Source organism: Triticum aestivum, chromosome 4D (assembly GCF_018294505.1).
Source record: "Triticum aestivum cultivar Chinese Spring chromosome 4D, IWGSC CS RefSeq v2.1, whole genome shotgun sequence".
NCBI classification, from domain to species: Eukaryota; Viridiplantae; Streptophyta; class Magnoliopsida; order Poales; family Poaceae; genus Triticum; species Triticum aestivum.
Genome location: NC_057805.1, coordinates 325,677,152 through 325,698,143, shown reverse-complemented (window position 1 = coordinate 325,698,143; position 20,992 = coordinate 325,677,152).

Sequence of the window (20,992 nt, the reverse complement as noted above, 5' to 3'; positions counted from 1 at the left end):
TTCATAATTTTCTTTTTTCGTAACCGCAACGTATACGTCCTTGGATCGACTTACAAGGCATTTAATTTTGCCTTGGGAATTTCAGTTCATCCATAGGCACATGAACTTCTTCGTTCCTGTTTTTCCGCCTAGGGTCTTCGTTCCCAATGCATCCTCCATCTCTTCTTATTTGTACCACACATTCGTGCCCCCAGTCGCAACAACTCCGCTGTCGCAGCAATTGATATTACGACACCTACTACATGTCCTTGTCTCGTTTTTGCCATATCCAGATGTGGTAGGCGAGAAAACCCCATTGGAGCTGGATGCAGTGGATGGAATCGAGGTAAATTTGCATGTATCACCCTTAATCTCATTTAGAACAGGGTGCAATGCTTATTCTTTTTTATTGAATCGAGTGTTTCTATTTGTAGTGCCCAATATATTAGGACGATAGAGATTTATGCAGTCATGGTGGGGATGGCGCGATGGCAGCGGCCCATGACCATGCCCCGGCGAGGGTGGTTCCTCTTGTGGCTTCGTTCCTGGCCTTCCTTCAAGGTTGAAGGAGATGGGGTTTGGCACAGCCCCCAAGTGTTTCTTGATGTAGATAGCGACTGGACGTGGAGACATGAATTGTAAAGATGATGAATGAGATGATGGGGGCGGCTAGGATTGGAGGTGTATATATAAGAGCTCTCCCAATGTCTCCTCCATTAATGTAGCATCTCTCCTTTGATCCAAGAGATCTAGGTGAGCCTAATCCTTTCCCAAAACGCCTCTTGAAGGCCAAGGAAGTCGTAGGAACAAACAAGGATGAAATCGACGAAGAATTTCGTCTGAAAGGGCAAGTTTTGGGCTTGTCTATTTCTAGTTTGAGTGTTGGTATGAGCCAGCACGGTCGTACCGTGTACCGTCGAACCTTCTGGTCCCTCCGGTAGGACGGCCGCCATTTCTTCATATGAACGCAAATTTGACATTTCTGAGCCTGTTGGAATCGTATGAACAACGACGAAGCACCTGTGGTTAGGTCTTGATTTGGTGCACTTAAATAAACCATTTTTGACGTTCCAAAATGCCTAAGTCTGGTGCCTGGATATCCGCCATCACTAATAGGGAAAACCCTAATAAGGTTTTATTAGTACTAGCGTTCATATGAAATTAAACGCCGCAACCACTTAGCCTAGATACCTACAATGTCCTAATAAAATTGAATGTTGCTAATTATCTCGCACTTGTGGCATGCAGCCAAAGCGGATGTTGCTACTCCCTCGTTCCTAAATATTTGTCTTTTTAGAGATTTCAAATGGACTACCACATACAGATGTATATAGACATACTTTAGAGTGTGAAAGGATCGATATAGTTGACTAGAGGGGGGGGGGGTGAATAGGCAACTAACAATTTTTAGCTTTTCTTTACCAATTTAAACCTTGCGTCAAAGTAGGTTGTCTAGATATGAAACTAGGTGAGCAACCTATATGATGCAACAACAACAAGCACACAAGCAAGCAAGGGGTTTAACACAAGTAAGCTTGCGCAAGTAAAGGGACGAGATAACCAAGAGTGGAGCCGGCGAAGACGAGGATGTGTTACCGAAGTTCCTTCCTTTTGAAGGGAAGTACGTCTCCGTTGGAGCGGTGTGGAGGCACAATGCTCCCCAAGAAGCCACTAGGGCCACCGTATTCTCCTCACGCCCTCACACAATGCGAGATGCCGTGATTCCACTATTGGTGCCCTTGAAGGCGGCGACCGGACCTTTACAAACAAGGTTGGGGCAATCTCCACAACTCAATTGCAGGCTCCCAACGACACCACGAAGCTTCACCACAATGGACTATGGCTCCGCGGTGACCTCAACCGTCTAGGGTGCTCAAGCACCCAAGAGTAACAAGATCCGCTAGGGATTAGTGGGAGGAATCAAATTTCTCTTGGTGGAAGTGTAGATCGGGGCCTTCTCAACAGATCCCGAGCAAATCAACAAGTTTGATTTGCTAGGGAGAGAGATCGGGCGAAAATGGAGCTTGGAGCAACAATGGAGCTTTTGGGGGAAGAGGTAAGTCAACTTTGGGGAAGAAGACCCCCTTATATAGAGGGGGAACAATCCAACCGTTACCCCCCCCCCCAAAACAGCCCCGCAGAGGGCGGTACTACCGCAGGAGGCAACGGTACAACCGCTGTGCTCAGCGGTACTACCGCTCCCCCAGGCCGTACTGCCGTGCCGTCTGGAGGGTAGGGGAGAAAGGGACCCAGTGCGGTACTGCCGCGGTGATAGGGCGGTACTACCGCTCATGAGCGGCACTACCGCTCTACTGCCGCTGCTTAGTGCCGCACAATCCGACACGAGAAGCGACCCCCTCGAATCGACGCGGTAGGGGCCTGGTACCGCAGCTGTACTACAGCTGAGGACCCACCGGCGGTACTACCGCTGCGGAGCGGTACTGCCGCCTGTGACTCCTAAGCGGTACTACCGCTAGGCACCACGGTACTACCGCTCGGACCAGACGAAGCACAAAGAGAGGGGAAAGAGCTCTTCATTGAAGCGGAAAGGCTCAGAGGGTGTGAAAAGGATGTGTACGTGTTGATTCCACCCTAGCCTTACCAGAGCGGACCCCCTCTTGATAGTACGGTGACTCCTACGGAACTAGTTCACCAAAATAGAAATGAAAGAGCTACACCGTCTTGAATAACACTCCGAGGGGAAAGAAATCGCCTCGTGCCAAGGATGAATCTCTGAAAAGCTCAAAGCACACGATTAGTCCGCAAACATGTTGTCATCAATCACCAAAACTACGTCTAGAGAGATATGCCTCAACAATCTCCCCCTTTTTGGTGGATTGATGACAACCAGGGATTTGCACAAGGATATAACATGAAAGTAAAGATACTTAGAACTACAAAATATAGACGGGCTCCCCCTGAATGTGTGCACCTAGTTAGTAGTGCCTTTGGAATGCAAGACACACACATTAGGATCAACACTCCCCCTATATTTTATAGTCCAACAACCTAAGCAAAGGATACATGAGAGCAGGGTATATAACCGGATAAACAAGCAACTCATAAGATACTAAAGTACTACTAAAGTACTAGATAGACATAGATAAAGATAGGGTAGCATATGTCTCACACCATATGTCTGGAACTTAGGTCTCACTGGCACAAAACCAAACAAAGCAAATGGCGAGAAAACACAACGACACTACAAAGAAACGACGACACCACAAAGCACAAATCCCTAAACTCTCTCCCCCTTTGGCATCGAGACACAAAAAGGGAAAAGAGCGTTGCTACGGCTCCAGGTGAAAGCAAACTGAGGAGCTCTCTCATCACATCCTGGCAGGGTCATCCGCACTGCCATCCTCAGGCGGAAACTGCTCGGTGTCGGAATCGGTCCACGGACAGTGCTGCTGAATCCACTCCTCCTCCTCAGTGATCTGGCCCTCAGAACCGCTGGCAACGGTCGCACCCAGCTGACACATGAGCTCCTTGTGACGCCCCTGGCCTTCTTCTCAGCCACATGAGTCATGTACTGACCATGAGACTCCATGCAGAAGAGTTTCTTCATCTTGCGCTTGAGCTTCTTTGCCCAAGAGGGCTCTGTCCCAGAAGGCTCATAGTCCTCATCGTCATCATCGACCTCAGTCCCGCCCTCGGTCTCCATGTCAGCAGCAGTAGATGGACCCCCGGATTTAGGAGCTGGGGTGCCCCAATTGTCCTTCTTCCTCAGACGCTTGATCTCATGAGAAACCAATTCTCCAGTTTCCAGCATAACCTTGGGATAGACACGTGCCCAAGCCTTCTCAATGAGCAGCATGATGAACGGACCATAGATTGGGCACTTGCGCTCAGAAATGGCAGTAAGAAGTTCAGACCACATAACATGAGAAATGTCCAGGGACTCGCCAGTGTTTGCTTCCTTCTCATGCTGGCAGAAGAGAAGCATGTCCACGAGATAGGAGTGGACCATATCCAGATTCCCGATGCGAGGGAAGAGAGTCTCTCGAAAGACATGATGAAGGATGTCCAGAAAGGTAGACAGCTCATAGGTTTCCTTCTTAGTCACAGGGTTAACCTTCACAGAACAGTAGGGCCAGAGGGCTTGATTGTGAGTGGAGTTTGCATTGCGGTGAGGGCGGAAGCCGACAGGAGTCTCAAGCCCGTGATCTTCCACCTCAAGTAACTCCATGAAGGCCTTCCACTTGACAGAAAGCAACTTGCCATTTGTCATCCAAGTCAGAGTCCTTTCTGCATCAGTCCCAAGATGGACAGTAGCATAGAATTGAGCCACCAAATTTGCATCAAAATCCTTGTTGAACTGCATGATCCTGAGAATGTTCAGCTGAGAACACATCTGAAGAGCTTCACCAAAGTACTCAGGATCCTTTTCCATGGCATCCGTGTCGATGGAGCGAACATCAACATAGAGATTCTTCTTGGCCTTGATCACATCAAAGTAGATGGCAAACTGAAAGCGGTTCCAGAACGGGCGGTTGACCAAATTGGGTTCTTGGGCTTCCGCATAGGGGTTGCGGCGACGCCTTTCCCAGAACTCCTTGGCAGACAACTCAGTCACAGTCTTTCCCCTTGGCTTTGGCCTGTTGGCAGGTTTCTTCTAGAGTTGAGGCGGAGGTGGCGCACTGGAGGAAGCACCTGCTGACTCAGAGGTGCGGCAGCGCTTAGATGTTGCACGTCCGGGGTTGACATGGCGGACTTGCTGCTCAGGATGTTCATCACCTGGTACCAAACACACGAACAGAAGAACCAACACGAAAGAAGGAGCATGAGCCTCCAAACAAAACAACATGGATAAAAAAGTGGTAGGAAAAGGATGGAATCGGACATGCAGCGGTAGTATGCTGGCCATAAGCGGCAGCACCGCCCAAGTGGTAGTACCGCTCAAGATTGGGAACCGGCGGTTCCCTACTGCCGTGGTCAGATCCGGCACTACCGGGGATGCCAAATTCAAAAATAAACCTACCAAACCTTAATCCAAACAGTCTAGTCACTTTCTCCAAACTACGCAAGCCTAGATTTAGCCAAAAATCAAGAGATGCAACCACTATTGCCCCAAGACACTAGATCTGAGAACTAGACAAAAAGAGAGGAGGAACGGGGGCAATACCAGCATCCATGGCAAGAGGACGGGGTGGGGATCGACTCCACCAAAAGGAATGGAGAGGGACGGCCCGGAGACGGCGGCCCGCCGGAGCCCTCCCGCGGCGAGGCGACGCTGGAGAGAAGAAGAGGAATGAGGGGGCGGGCGAATGGGTACGGGAGAGACGAAACCTCTCCCCCGCCCCGACATAACCCCCTGGTCCCGCCCCCCACGGTAGTACCGCTCGGGTGGGAGGTAGTACCGCTTGTCAACATAAGCGGTAGTACCGCGCACCACCAGCGGTAGTACCGCCCAGCGAGACTCAACGACTAGACAAAAGGCTTGGCTCAAAAAGAACGGAAAAACACACGGCAAGAGGAGGAAACTAAGACTAACAGAGAGAAAGAAAGGCAAGAGACAACAAGGACCAACCACAAGACACAACCTCTCCAAGGAGAGGGCGGTGGCCGGAGCCACCTATGTTTGAGTCAATTGGTATGGCACCGCGAAGAATTATCCTTGGGCCCATGACCAAAACTCGTCTTTGAAGCACAAGTACCATAAAAAATGGCTAATGTGAAAGAGTTGATCAATTTATGCATAATGGAGGGAGGGAGAGTTCATTGAGAGAACAACACTCCCCCTATGTCCATGCCTACACCTAAACAAGATAACAAGTTGAGTATGGTGGGATGTGCAAGGGTTCAAGCAACATTGCTCGAATCAATGATATTTAGCTCATGCCTTAACTCGCGAAATCTTGCTTCATCCAAAGGCTTCGTGAAAATATCTGCAAGGTTATCATGAGTGTTGACATAGTTGAGCTCGATCTCCCCTCGCCTAATATGATCCCGGATGAAGTGATACCGAATCTCAATATGCTTCGTCTTGAAGTGTTGCACCGGGTTTTGAGAAATCTTGATGGCACTTTCATTGTCACACCAAAGAGGCACTTTGTCACAAATGACACCGTAATCCTTTAAAGTTTGCCTCATCCATAAGAGTTGTGCACAACAACTACCGGCCGCCACATACTCCGCTTCGGTGGACGAGAGAGACACACAACTTTGCTTCTTGGAAGACCAACTCACCAAAGAGCAACCAAGGAATTGGCACCCTCCGGAAGTGGACTTCCTATCCACCTTGTCTCCCGCCCAATCGGAGTCCGAATATCCTACAAGCTTGAAGTTTGCTCCTCTTGGGTACCATAAGCCAAAGTTTGGGGTATGAGCCAAATATCGAAAGATTCGCTTGACCGCCACAAAGTGGCTTTCCTTAGGTGCGGCTTGAAACCGTGCACAAATTCCCACACTCAACATGATATCCGGTCTAGATGCACAAAGGTAAAGCAAGGAGCCAATCATGGAGCGATATACCTTTTGATCCACCGCTTTACCATTGGGATCAATGTCAAGTTGGCACTTGGTGGGCATTGGAGTGGAAGCCGGCTTGACATCACTTAGCTTGAATCTCTTAAGCATGTCTTGAGTGTATTTGGCTTGGTTGATGAAGGTTCCTTCTCTTCTTTGTTTCACTTCGAACCCGAGGAAGAACTTCAACTCTCCCATGGAAGACATCTTGAACTTTGAGGTCATGAGTGCGGCAAACTCCTCATTGAAAGCTTTGTTAGGGGAACCAAAGATAATATCATCAACATATAGTTGGCACACAAACAACTCCCCTTTGACCTTCTTAGTAAAAAGAGTGGGGTCGATTAGCCCAACTTCAAATCCACGATCTTGTAACAACTCGGTAAGGTGATCATACCACGCGCGTGGGGCTTGTTTAAGGCCATAGAGTGCCTTATCGAGTTGATACACATGATCGGGAAAGTAGGGATCCTCGAACCCGGGGGGTTGCTTGACATACACCAACTCATTAATAGGACCATTAAGAAAAGCACTCTTCACATCCATTTGTTGCAACTTAAAGTTGTGATGAGAAGCATAAGCAATCAACAAACGAATGGATTCAAGGCGAGCAACGGGAGCAAAGGTTTCACCGTAGTCGATACCCTCGACTTGGGAGTAGCCTTGTGCCACCAATCTTGCCTTGTTGCGAACGATGGTCCCGTGAGCATCTTGCTTGTTCTTGAATATCCACTTGGTTCCAATGACATTGTGGTTCCCCGTTGGCCTTGGCACCAATCTCCACACCTTGTTGTACTCGAAGTTGTTGAGTTCTTCATGCATGGCATTAAGCCAATCCGGATCTTCGAGTGCTTCATATACCTTTTGGGGTTCAACACAAGAGACAAACGCGTGATGTTCACAATAGTTTGCCAATTGTCTACGAGTGCTTACCCCCTTTTGAATGCTTCCAAGCACATTCTTCATGAGATGACCCTTGGTGGAGAGCTTGGAAGCAATCTTGGCGGCACGACGCTCCAATTCCTCCTCAGGGGTGAGAGGAGGAGCGGTCACTTGATCATCTTGAGCACCCTCTTGAGCGTGTTCTTGATCTCGAGGAGGCTCTTGATCTTGAACTTGCTCGGAGGATAGAACTTGACCTTGGGCACCACTTGTTGTTACAACACCATCTTGATATTGATCTTGCCCTTGGTCTTGTTCTAGAGGTTGAGGGCCTTCATTTTGTTCTTCGGAAGCGTGTGGGCCTTGGGTTGGTGATGGCTCCACTTGAGTGGAGCATTGTCCTTCTCCTTCGGCCACAAGGGGTTCCTCAATGGGTAGGATAAATCCAACACCCATTCTTCTTATGGCTTGAGGAGGAATTTCATCACCTACATCACAAGTGCCACTTTGCTCCACTTGGGAGCCGTTATTCTCATCAAACTCCACGTTACACGTCTCCTCAATAAGCCCCGTGGACTTATTGAGGACACGGTAAGCATGAGAGTTTGTAGCATAACCAACAAATATGCCCTCATAAGCTCTAGCCTCAAATTTAGACAAACGGACACCTTTCTTGAGAATGAAACACTTACACCCGAACACCCGGAAGTACTTGAGGTTGGGCTTGTTGCCGGTGAGTATCTCATATGGAGTCTTGTTCAAGCCTTTGCGGAGGTAGAGACGGTTAGATGCATGACACGCGGTGTTGATGGCTTCGGCCCAAAAGTTGTAGGGAGACTTGAACTCCGCCATCATGGTCCTTGCCGCATCCATCAACGTCCGGTTCTTCCTCTCCGCTACACCATTTTGTTGAGGGGTGTATGGTGCGGAATATTGATGCTTGATCCCCTCATCACTAAGAAACTCATCCAATGTGTAGTTCTTGAACTCGGTGCCGTTGTCACTTCTTATAGTCAAGATCTTTGCATTGTGTTGACGTTGCGCTTCATTTGCAAAGTCAATGACGGTTTGTTGGATCTCGCTCTTCCTCTTGAAGAAATACACCCAAGTGTATCTTGAATAGTCATCCACGATCACCAAGCAATACTTCCTACCCCCAAGGCTATCAAAGGATGGAGGCCCAAAGAGATCCAAATGAAGGAGCTCCAAAGGCCTCTTCGAGTAAATGATAGTCGTGGGAGAGTGAGCCTTCTCATGTAGCTTTCCTTCGATACAAGCACTGCAAGCACGATCTTTAGCAAAACTAACATTCGTTAGTCCACGGACATGGTCCCTCTTGAGAAGACTTTGCAAAGATCTCATATTGACATGGGCTAAACGGCGATGCCAAAGCCATCCCACGTCAACTTTAGCCATTAGGCATGTTGCGGTCTTAGTGGGTCGCTCCGAAAAGTTAATCACATATAGACCGTTCTCGACATGCCCAACAAAGGCTACTTTAAGTGTCTTGCTCCACAAGAGGGCCGCGGTATCGATATCAAAGAAAGTGGCAAAGCCCATGATTGCAAGTTGACGAACAGAAAGTAAATTGTATGCAAGGGACTCAACAAGCATGACTTTCTCGATCGTGAGATCATGAGAAATGACAACCTTGCCGAGTCCCAATACCTTAGAAGACGAGGCATCACCCCACTCGACATTGGTGGGCATAGATGGAATCTTGTGCACATCCACCACCAAGTCCTTGCTTCCGGTCATATGATTTGTAGCTCCATTATCGAGCAACCATGATCCCCCACCGGAAGCAAACACCTACAAGAGATCAATGCTTGGTTTTAGGTACCCATTTTGTGATGGGTCCTTTTATGTTAGTAACAAGGGTCTTAGGAACCCAAATAGACCATTCAATATACTCATGAGGAGAACCAACAAATTTGGCATAAACATGCCCATCACTAGCACGACATAACACATAAGAAGGGTTAAAGTCGCCGGCTTTGTTGGGAGGGGTGGCATTGCCCTTCTTGACACCGCCACCCTTCGCATTGTTCTTCTTCTCCTTGGAAGCACCCTCTCCCTCCTTCACAAAAGTTTGCTTGAGAGGAGGAGGTCATTTGGTCTTGTCATTCTTTTTCTTGTTCTTGGGCTTGGGTGCGAACCCAATCCCCTCCTTGGCCACAACTTCCTTTTGATTGCTCAAAAGGTCGTTGAGGTTCTTCTCACCTTGTATGCATGACACAAGGCCTTTCTCAAGTTGCTCCTTCAACTTAGCATTCTCCTCAACAAGATGCACATGCTCACAACAAGGGTTAGTAGCATTTGCATTATCAATTAACACCATATGAGGAAAGGTGGCTTTCTCCTTGGTTAGCTTCACTTGGAGTTGATCATGAGACTCCTTGAGGCTAGCATGAGTACCTTTCAAGACTTTGTGAGCCTTGTCAAGTATATCAAACTCCTCCTTGAGTCTAGCAAGATCAACCCCAAGTTTGGCTTTCTCGGAATTGAGCACACGAGAAACAACAAGAGCATGATCAAGATCTTTCTTTATCTTAGCATGATCATCGTTGTGTGACTCCTCAAGAGCCAAACGAAGACCACACTCTTTCTCAAGAGCATTGGAAAGATCCGAAATCTCGTCGGCATAGTCACGACTATGCCCTTCCATCTTAGAGATGGTATCTTCGTGAGCCTCGATCATGTCATTGGCTTCACCAAGTTGTTCCAAAATGGCAACGAAGTGCTTCTTGGATTTACCCTTGAGTTTACCCATAAAGGTCTCAAACTCATTCTCCTCCACATTTGTTCCCTCATGTTCATCAATGCTATCCGTCAAAGAAGGATGATTAATGATGGTAGTTTTGATGTTGGGGGTTACCTTGTTGGTGGCTTTAGCCATGAGGCACTTGGCGGTGATGCTCTCATTGGGTGAGTCGAAGAGAGACACCCGTGGAGTCGTCGCAATGGCAACGGAGGCCATGGCAATTGACTCACCATCTTCATCCTCATCCTCATCCTCATTGTACTCTTCTTGAACCACCAATGCCTTGGGAGGAGTCTTCTTGGTGAAGTTGCTCTTGTTGGGAAAAGACTTGGCCTTGTCCTTTCGAATGAGCTTGCCACCATTGTCTTCCCTCTTCTCATAAGGGCACTCCGCAACAAAGTGGCTCACATTGCCACAATTAAAGCAAGTCCTCACTCGTTGCTTGCCCTTTGCGCCACTTGAATTGTTCTTGTTGAAGTTGGGCCTTGAGTTGTTCTTGCTCCAAAATTGCCTTGAAGCAAGAGCCATGTGTTCATGATAGGCATACTTCGTATCTTCGAGGTTGCTCTCCTCTTCTTCCTCGTCATCCTCTTCCTCCAAACTAACCTTGGCCTTTAGTGCAAGGTTGGGCTTCTTTACTCTTTGAGAGCGAAGAACCACATTGTCGGCGGTCTTGTCCAAGATGCTCATAGCAACAAACTCATCCAACACTTCGCTTGAGGACAGAGTGTGGAAGTCCGGTCTCTGACGAATGACAGAGGACATGGCTTTGTGGTATGGCATCATTGCCTTGAGGAATTTGCGCTTGATCCAATTGTCATCCGTGTCCTTACTTCCATGATCTCGGAGTGAGACCGCGAGTTTGGTTACCCTCCGATATAGCTCACGAGGTTCTTCATCTTCTTTCATTGCAAACTCATCGGCTTCATCTTGCACCACTTCATAGTTGGAGTGTTGAATGCTTGCACTTCCCCGGTAGAGGGAACACTTGGTGCCAAGCATCTTTGGCCATGGAGTGGGGCCGGAGATGAGGAAGATCTTCGGGTGGGATTGCTTCTTGGATGATGAAGAGAGCATTCTCACTGAATTGATTATCCACGACTTCTCTAGGAGTGAAGTTGCTTCGGTCATGCGGATAAAAACCTTCTTCAATGATTCTCCAAAGGTTAGTGTTCACATGATTTAAATGATGCTTAAAATGATAGACCCAAGAGTCAAATTCCACATTCTTCTCAATCTTAGGGGCCGGGCCGGCATGATTCAAATGAGTGGAAGGAAGCGGTCCACCATACACAAGTGGAGGTTCCACATGAGCAAAGATGCCGGTGCCATTTTTACCACTAGAAGAAGGAGCTTTCTCGCTAGTAGCTTCCCCCTTGTCGGAGGTAGCATCTGTCACCTTGTTAGCGGGATCACCCACTTTCAACGGTGCGGTGGAAAGTTTAAGCCCTTCTAAGAATTTATTAAACATGCTTTCGACCTCGGTCGTCATGGAGGTTTTCAATGTGTCCAACGCCACATTGAATTCCTCACGAGAGACCGAGGTTCCCCCATCTCCCGTAGACGAAACCGGATTCGCACCGGAGTGCTCCTCCACACCGTCTACGACGTCAACCATACTCTTCGGACGGTAAAGTCCTTAATCGAGAGACAAGGCTCTGATACCAATTGAAAGGATCAATAGAGTTGACTAGAGGGGGGGGGGTGAATAGGCAACTAACAATTTTTAGCTTTTCTTTACCAATTTAAACTTTGCATCGAAGTAGGTTGTCTAGATATGCAACTAGGTGAGCAACCTATATGATGCAACAACAACAAGCACACAAGCAAGCAAGGGATTTAACACAAGTAAGCTTGCGAAAGTAAAGGGACGAGATAACCAAGAGTGGAGCCGGTGAAGACAAGGATGTGTTACCGAAGTTCCTTCCTTTTGAAGGGAAGTACGTCTCCGTTGGAGCGGTGTGGAGGCACAATGCTCCCCAAGAAGCCACTAGGGCCACCGTATTCTCCTCACGCCCTCACACAATGCGAGATGCCGTGATTCCACTATTGGTGCCCTTGAAGGCGGCGACCGGACCTTTACAAACAAGGTTGGGGCAATCTCCACAACTCAATTGGAGGCTCCCAACGACACCACGAAGCTTCACCACAATGGACTATGGCTCCGCGGTGACCTCAACCATCTAGGGTGCTCAAGAACCCAAGAGTAACAAGATCCGCTAGGGATTAGTGGGGGGAATCAAATTTCTCTTGGTGGAAGTGTAGATCGGGGCCTTCTCAACCGATCCCGAGCAAATCAACAAGTTTGATTGGCTAGGCAGAGAGATCGGGCAAAAATGGAGCTTGGAGCAACAATGGAGCTTTTGGGGGGAAGAGGTAAGTCAACTTTGGGGAAGAAGACCCCCTTATATAGAGGGGGGAACAATCCAACCGTTACCCCCCCAAATAGCCCCGCAGAGGGCAGTACTACCGCAGGAGGCAACGGTACTATCGATGTGCTCAGTGGTACTACCGCTCCCCTAGGCGGTACTGCCGTGCAGTCTGGAGGGCAGGGGAGAAAGGGACCCAGTGCGGTACTCCCGCGGTGATAGGGCGGTACTACCGCTCATGAGCGGCACTACCGCTCTACTACCACTGCTTAGTGCCGCACAATCCGACACGAGAAGCTACCCCCTCGAGTCGACGCGGTAGGGGCCTGGTACCGCAGCGGTACTACGGCTGAGGACCCACCGGCGGTACTACCACTGCGGAGCGGTACTGCCACCTGTGACTCCTAAGAGGTACTACCGCTAGGCACCGTGGTACTACCGCTGGGACCAGACGAAGCACAAAGAGAGAGGAAAGAGCTCTTCATTGAAGCGGAAAGGCTCAGAGGGTGTGAGAAGGATGTGTACGTGTTAATTCCACCCTAGCCTTACCAAAGCGGACCCCCTCTTGATAGTACGGTGACTCCTACGGAACTAGTTCACCAAAATAGAAACGAATGAGCTACACCGTCTTGAATAACACTCCGAGGGGAAAGAAATCGCCTCGTGCCAAGGATGAATCTCTGAAAAGCTCAAAGCACACGATTAGTCCGCAAACATGTTGTCATCAATCACCAAAACTACATCTAGAGAGATATGCCTCAACAGAGTGTAGATTCACTCATTTTGCACCGTATGTAGTCACTTGTTGAAATCTCTAGAAAGACAAATATTTAGGAATGAAGGGAGTAGTTTGCAAGACCCAGGCAGTCATCCAGCCAGACCGAGTTGGGGGCATTCAGGTCATGTGCATGCTGCTGTTGTAAGTAGCATCTAGCAGCGTGCGACGTATCCCGTAGGCTGCTCACTCAGTTAGCGGGCCCTGCTCTGTGACAGAAGTGTGGGCCTCAATTCTTTGCAACATATGTTTCAGTCGAATGCCGCTAACTTCCTTCCCACTGGCGGCGTGCCCATTTGGTTAGGATGCTACTAGTTTTAGGCTCGTGGGGTCCACACTATAAAAAAACACATCCGTGACATTATTGCTCGAACGAAAACTTTTTCTGTCATGGATATGAAACTTCTATGACGATAATTATGGAAAAAACACGTATCATCATAGATGTGGTGGGCTCCTACTTCTATGACAGAAAATAGGCTTTTCGTCCTGGTCGGGCCGGAGATGCACCTGCATGACATTCTTTGGGCCGTCCATGACGTAAAAAATCATGGTAGAAGTGAGTGCGAGGAAAATTTCAGGGAGTTCTCGATTACTGTGGGTGGTCGAGGCCGAGCGACGCAGTGTGGTTTGCGCTTTTCTCTTGTACGCGCGTGTGTGCGAGGTGTTCGCTACCTGAACCCAAGCGAGGTGTTCGCTTACTGAACCCGAGTGATAGCACTAGCTAGCTACATCGTGAACACGAGAAATCGACCCCACTACATACTGAAGTTGATCGATCGATCCCTTCACTGCTAACTGAACCCTAGCAATTCCTTCGCTGCTAAATGAACCTGAGCGATCGACCGCTGTTGTGCTACTTACTGAAGCCGATCCATCAATGCGTTGCATCGAGCCACGTGCGAGACGTAGCTAGCCGGTTGGGTTGCCTCTCTAAGAACAGTGCCCGTTGATGCCGCGCGTGTGATACACATAGACACGAGTCGAGACGCATCGTGCCGGTTGGTTGGTGATACGTCTCCAACGTATCTACAATTTTTATTATTCCATGCTATTATATTATCAATCTTTGATATTTTATATACATTTACAAGCAACTCTATATCATTTTTGGGACTAACCTACTAACCTAGTGCCCAGTGCCAGTGGTTGTTTTTCGCTTGTTTTTTACTTTACAGAATATCAGTACCAAACGAAGTCCAAATGCCACGAAACTTTTTGGAGATTTTTTTCTGGTGATACCCTGGAAGCTTCTAGAGGCCACGAGGAGATGGAGGAGTGGCCCACTAGGCACCAGGGCATGCCAGGGGCCTCTAGCGCGCCCTAGTGGGCAGTGGGGCCCACAACCCTCTGTTTGACCTACCTTCGCCTCTATAAATACTCTAAAATCCCAAAACCTACAGGGGAGTCCACGAAATACTTTTTCCATCGCCGTAAGTTCCAGAACCACGAGATCCAATCTATAGGCCTTTTCCGGCACTCCGCCGGAGGGGGAAATGATCACGGAGGGGTGAGGGAGTCCTGGATTAGGGGGCCCTCGGATGGCCGGGCTAGCTAACATGGGCCGGACTGATGGGCCGTCAAGATACAAGATAGAAGGCCTTCCCCCGTGTCCGGATGGGACTCTACTTTGCGTGGATGGCAAGCTTGGCGTCCGGATGTTTAGTTTCCTTTCTCTGTAAACTGACTCTGTACAACCCTAGGCCCCTCTGGTGTCTACATAAACCGGAGGGTTTAGTCCGTGGAGGCTAACACAAAAATCATACAGGCTAGACATCTAGGGTTTAGCCACTACGATCTCATGGTAGATCAACTCTTGTAACCCCTATACTCATCAAAGTCAATCAAGCAGGAAGTAGGGTATTACCTCCATTAAGAGGGCCTGAACCTGGGTAAACATCGTGTCCCCTGTCTCCTATCACATTCGATCCTCAGACGCACAGTTCGGGACCCCCTACCCGAGATCAGCCGGTTTTGACACCGACATTGGTGCTTTCATTGAGAGTTCCTCTGTGTCATCAGCAGAAGGATCGATGGCTTGCCTCGTCGTCAACGACAAAATCACCTCTGGAAGGGCCCTAGCTCCTGGGAAGACCCTCCAGCTCGGCAGTTTTACCATGGGCGCCCGCTCGGCCGTTAAGCCAAAAGCGATCCATCCAATTGCCAAAAATCATCTCCGCATCGGCCTCGAACACCCCGATAAGATGGATCCGGCAGATGCCTTGTCTTTTAACGAACTGCTAGATCGCATCGCCGCCCTGGGGGTTGCAACAGACTATGATCGTATAGGGCTTAAACCCGACCAGAGGGAAATCAGGTCCCCACCGATCACCCATCTGGTAGCGGTTGTTGAGGAACCAGCCGAGGATACCTCTCCCCCTATGCTGAGAACAAGCTATGTTCGGATCTCCGAGCCCTGCAAGCCGGATACCCATCCTCGGGAAGTGACCCTCTGTCCTCCGAACATGGAACTAGGCGTTAAGCCCGAAAATCCCCAGGACACTCCGGATCCTGGGCCAATGACCACAGAAATTCTTCAAACTCCGGATCTCACAGTGGGTCAGGGTTCGGATTCAACCCCACCCACCCACCACAAGCAATACTCCCCAAGCAATTCCGGTCCTCCGAACATATGCGACCAAATGTATGTGCGGCAGCAACCTCAGGAAACAGTAAATCACTTTTGGGCTAGATTCCTCCTTGTTAAGAACAAGATCAAATATTGCTGCGACAACGACGCGGTTTCAGTATTTTGCCGCAACTGTACGGATGAAGGGATCCTTAACGCCCTCAACCGACGCCGCATACTGCACTTTGTAGATCTGGCACACATAGTACAATAGTATTGCACAATGGAAAGCGCTTGGAAAACCTAGACAGCCCGGTGGGAACCGCCTGCCTTTAAGCCACCCACCGGACGGCAAAAAGGATGCACCCCCACGGGGCACCCGATTATCGTCCCACGGACAAGAAAACTAAGCCCTTAACGGGACATAGAACTGTCCTTGATGAATGGCTCGACAAGCCCTGTCAGATACACACGATGCTGAATTCCGAACCAACACATAGCCTTCGGGCATGTTGGATACTCCGGCAGGTGGCTCAGAGCGGTGAGGCTATCCTCACCAACACGGCCTCAGAGAAATACTCTTCGGAGGACGACAATCTCAACGTATTCACATTCTTCGAGACCTTTTCTTCAAATAATCAGCGTAAAAGGGCGCTCCACGACCTCGCCGAAGTCTACCAAGTAGCCGCGATAAATCCTTGGAACGATACGGCGATCACTTTCAACGCCAACGACGAACCGCGGGCTGATACGTCTCCAACGTATCTATAATTTTTTATTGTTCCATGATATTATATTATCCGTTTTGGATGTTTAATGGGCTTTATTATGCACTTTTATATTATTTTTGGGACTAACCTATTAACCGAAGGCCCGGTGCAAATTGCTGTTTTTTGCCTATTTCAGTGTTTCGCAGAAAAGGAATATCAAACGGAATCCAAACAGAACGAAACCTTCTCGAGGATCATTTTTGGAACAAACGCAATTCAGGAGACTTGGAGTGGACGTCAAGGAAGCAACGAGGCGGCCACGAGGTAGGGAGGCGCGCCCAGGGGGGGTAGGCGCGCCCCCACCCTCATGGGCCCCTCGTGGCTCCACCGACCTACTTCCTTCGCCTATATATACTCATATACCCTGAAAACATCCAGGAGCACCATGAAACCCTATTTCCACCGCCGCAACCTTCTGTACCCGTGAGATCCCATCTTGGGGCCTTTTCCAGCGCTCCGCCGGAGGGGGAATCGATCACGGAGGGCCTCTACATCAACACCATGGCCTCTCCGATGATGTGTGAGTAGTTTACCACAGGCCTTCGGGTCCATAGTTATTAGCTAGATGGCTTCTTCTCTCTCTTTGGATCTCAATACAAAGTTCTCCTCGATTCTCTTGGAGATCTATTCTATGTAATTCTTTTTGCTGTGTGTTTGTCGAGATTCGATGAATTGTGGGTTTATGATCAAGATTATTGATGAACAATATTTGATTCTTCTCTGAATTCTTATATGCATGATTTGATATCTTTGCAAGTCTCTTCGAATTATCAGTTTGGTTTGGCCTACCAGATTGATCTTTCTTGCAATGGGAGAAGTGCTTAGCTTTGGGTTCAATCTTGCGGTGTCCTTTCCCAGTAACAGCAGGGGCAACAAGGCACGTATTGTATTGTTGCCATCGAGGATAAAAAGATGGGGTTTATATCATATTGCTTGAGTTTATCCCTTTACATCATGTCATCTTGCCTAATGCGTTACTATGTTCTTATGAACTTAATACTCTAGATGCATGCTGGATAGTGGTCGATGTGTGGAGTAATAGTAGTAGATGCAGAATCGTTTCGGTCTACTTGTCACGGACGTGATGCCTATATACATGATCATGCCTAGATATTCTCATAACTATGTGCTTTTCTATCAATTGCTCGATAGTAATTTGTTCACCCGCCGTAAACTATGCTATCTTGAGAGAAGCCACTAGTGAAACCTATGGAACCCGGGTCTATTTCCCATCATATTAATCTCCCATCCACTAGCTATTTCTGTCGCCATTTATTTTGCAATCTTTACTTTTCAATCTATACAACAAAAATACCAAAAATATTTATCTTATTATCTTTATCAGATCTCACTTTTGCAAGTGGCCGTGAAGGGATTGACAACCCCTTTATCGCGTTGGTTGCAAGGTTCTTATTTGTTTGTGCACGTACGAGGGATTTGCATGTAGTCTCCTACTGGATTGATACCTTGGTTTCTAAAAAACCGAGGGAAATACTTACGCTACTTTGCTGCATCACCCTTTCCTCTTCAAGGGAAAACCAACGCATGCTCAAGAGGTAGCAAGAAGGATTTCTGGCGCCGTTGCCGGGGAGATTTGCACCAAGTCAAGTCAAGATTTGATCTCCCGTCAACGAGCCATTTCTGCCGCCGTTGCCGGGGAGATCTACGCACAAGTCAAGACATACCAAGTATCCATCACAAACTCTTATCCCTCGCATTACATTATTTGCCATTTGCCTCTCGTTTTCCTCTCCCCCACTTCACCTTTGCCGTTTTATTCGCCCTTTTTCGTTCATCGTTTTTTCTTGCTTCTTGTGTATCCGTGAGTTAGATCGTTTCCTTTCCCGTTATGGCTAGTCCTTCTATTATCGTTAGTACTCCTAATCATGAAGTTCTTAATTTTAAACAAAGGGAGGGAGAAAATGTAAAAGATGCTTGGCATAGAATTTGCAATGCTCAGAATAGATCTGCTAGGAAGCAATCTACTTCCGTTCTTCTTCACAATTTTTATGTAGGTATCACTCCTTGGAACAGATATATTCTTGATACCATTACCGGAGGGAATTTCTTGGGTAGCCATACTTTTGATTCTTATAATGCTATGTTAGATTTGTTTGGCCCGCCACCTCTTTTGGTTAATGGAACTATTTTAACTCTGGAACACGTGATGCAAAGGCTTGAAATTATTGAAAATAAAGTTGCCACTGTAGAGTTGATTGAGAATTACCCAATATGGATCTAAAGTAGGAGTTACTCTGAATTTTTTTAAGGAAAAGGAACCCATAGTTAATGAAAAAACAGACCAAGATTCCACTAGAATTGATAAACTTGAGGATATTATTACCAACTTAGGGTCTGCCTTTTCTTCCGTGAAAAACACCCAAATCCTCCTCCTACTAAAGTTGCCAAGTTTATGTATGTGCCTAAAAATAAAGGTGAATCTTCTAGTAAGGAAAATGCGGATCTCAAATCAATAAGTGTTCACCCCAACTTTTTCGCTATCATTAAAGAACCTTTTGCTACAAATGAATTTCTTGATTTCTTGCCTAGGAGTTTGATCATTAATAAAAAGAAGGAAATTCCTAAGGGTTATAAGTGTTCTATTGAAGAATTGCCAACCAAAGATGATAATACCTAGATCTATTCTTGCTTTTATGCCTAGCTAGGGGCGTTAAACGATAGCGCTTGTTGGGAGGCAACCCAATTTTATTTTTGTTTCTTGCTTTTTGTTTCTGTTTAGTAATAAATAATTCATATAGCCTCTGTTTGGATGTGTTTTTATGTTTAATTAGTGTTTGTGCCAAGTAGAACCTTTGGGAAGACTTGGGTGAAGTCTTTGTGATCTTGCTGTAAAAAACAGAAACTTTAGCACTCACGAGATTAGCTGCCATTTTTTACTGGAGAGCGCTTTTAGGTTGATTCTTTTTGCAGATGATTAATATACAAATTGCTCACGTCCACCAGTTTATTTCAGAATTTTTGGAGTTACATAAGTATACGTTTGATACAGATTGCTACAGACTGTTCTGTTTTTCATGTGTGTTTGCTTATTTTGATGAATCTATGACTAGTATCGGGGAGTATGAACCATAGAGAAGTTGGAATACAGTAGGCTTAACACAAAAATAAATAAAGAATGAGTTCATTACCGTACCTTATGGTGGTGATTTGTTTTCTTATACTAACGGAGCTCATGAGATTTTCTGTCGAGTTTTGTGTTGTGAAGTTTTCAAGTTTTGGGTAAAGATTTGATGGATTATGGAATAAGGAGTGGCAAGAGCCTAAGCTTGGGGATGCCCAAGGCACCCCAAGGTAAAATTCAAGGACAACCAAAAGCCTAGCTTGGGGATGCCCCGGAAGGCATCCCCTCCTTCGTCTTCGTCTATCGGTAACTTTACTTGAGGCTATATCTTTATTCACCACATGATATGTGTTTTGCTTGGAGCGTCTTGTATGATTTGAGTCCTTGCTTTTTAGTTTACCACAATCATCCTTTCTGTACACACCTTTTGGGAGAGACACACATGAATCGGAATTTATTAGAATACTCTATGTGCTTCACTTATATCTTTTGAGCTAGATAATTTTGCTCTAGTGCTTCACTTATATCTTTTAGAGCACGGTGGTGGTTTTATTTTATAGAAATTATTGATCTCTCATGCTTCACTTATATTATTTTGAGAGTCTTTTAGAACAGCATGGTAATTTGCTTTGGCTGTAAAATTAGTCCTAATATGATAGGCATTCAAGATGGGTATGATAAAAACTTTCATATTGAGTGCATTAAATATTATGATAAATTTGATACTTGATAATGGTTTTGAGATATAAAGGTGGTAATGTTAGAGTCATGCTAGTTGGGTAATTGTGAAATTGAGAAATACTTGTGTTAAAGTTGGAAGTCCCGTAGCATGCACGTATGGTAAACGTTGTGTGACAAATTTGAAGCATGGGGTGTCCTTTGAGTGCTTTCCTTATGAGTGGCGGTCGGGGACGAGCGATGGTCTTTTCCTACCAATCTATCCCTCTAGGGGCATGCGTAGTAGTACTTTGCTTCGAGGGCTAATAAACTTTTGCAATAAGTATATGAGTTCTTTATGACTAATGTGAGTCCATGGATCATACGCACTCTTACCTTTCCGCAATTTGCTAGCCTCTACGGTACCGTGCATTGCCCTTTCTCACCTTGAGAGTTGGTGCAAACTTCGCCGGTGCATCCAAAGCCCGTGATATGATATGCTCTATCACACATAAGCCTCCTTATATCTTCCTCAAAACATCCACCATACCTACCTATTATGGCATTTCATTAGCCATTCCGAGATATATTGCCATGCAACCTTCCACCGTTCTGTTTATTATGACACGCTCCATCATTGTCATATTGCTTTGCATGATCATGTAGTTGACATCATA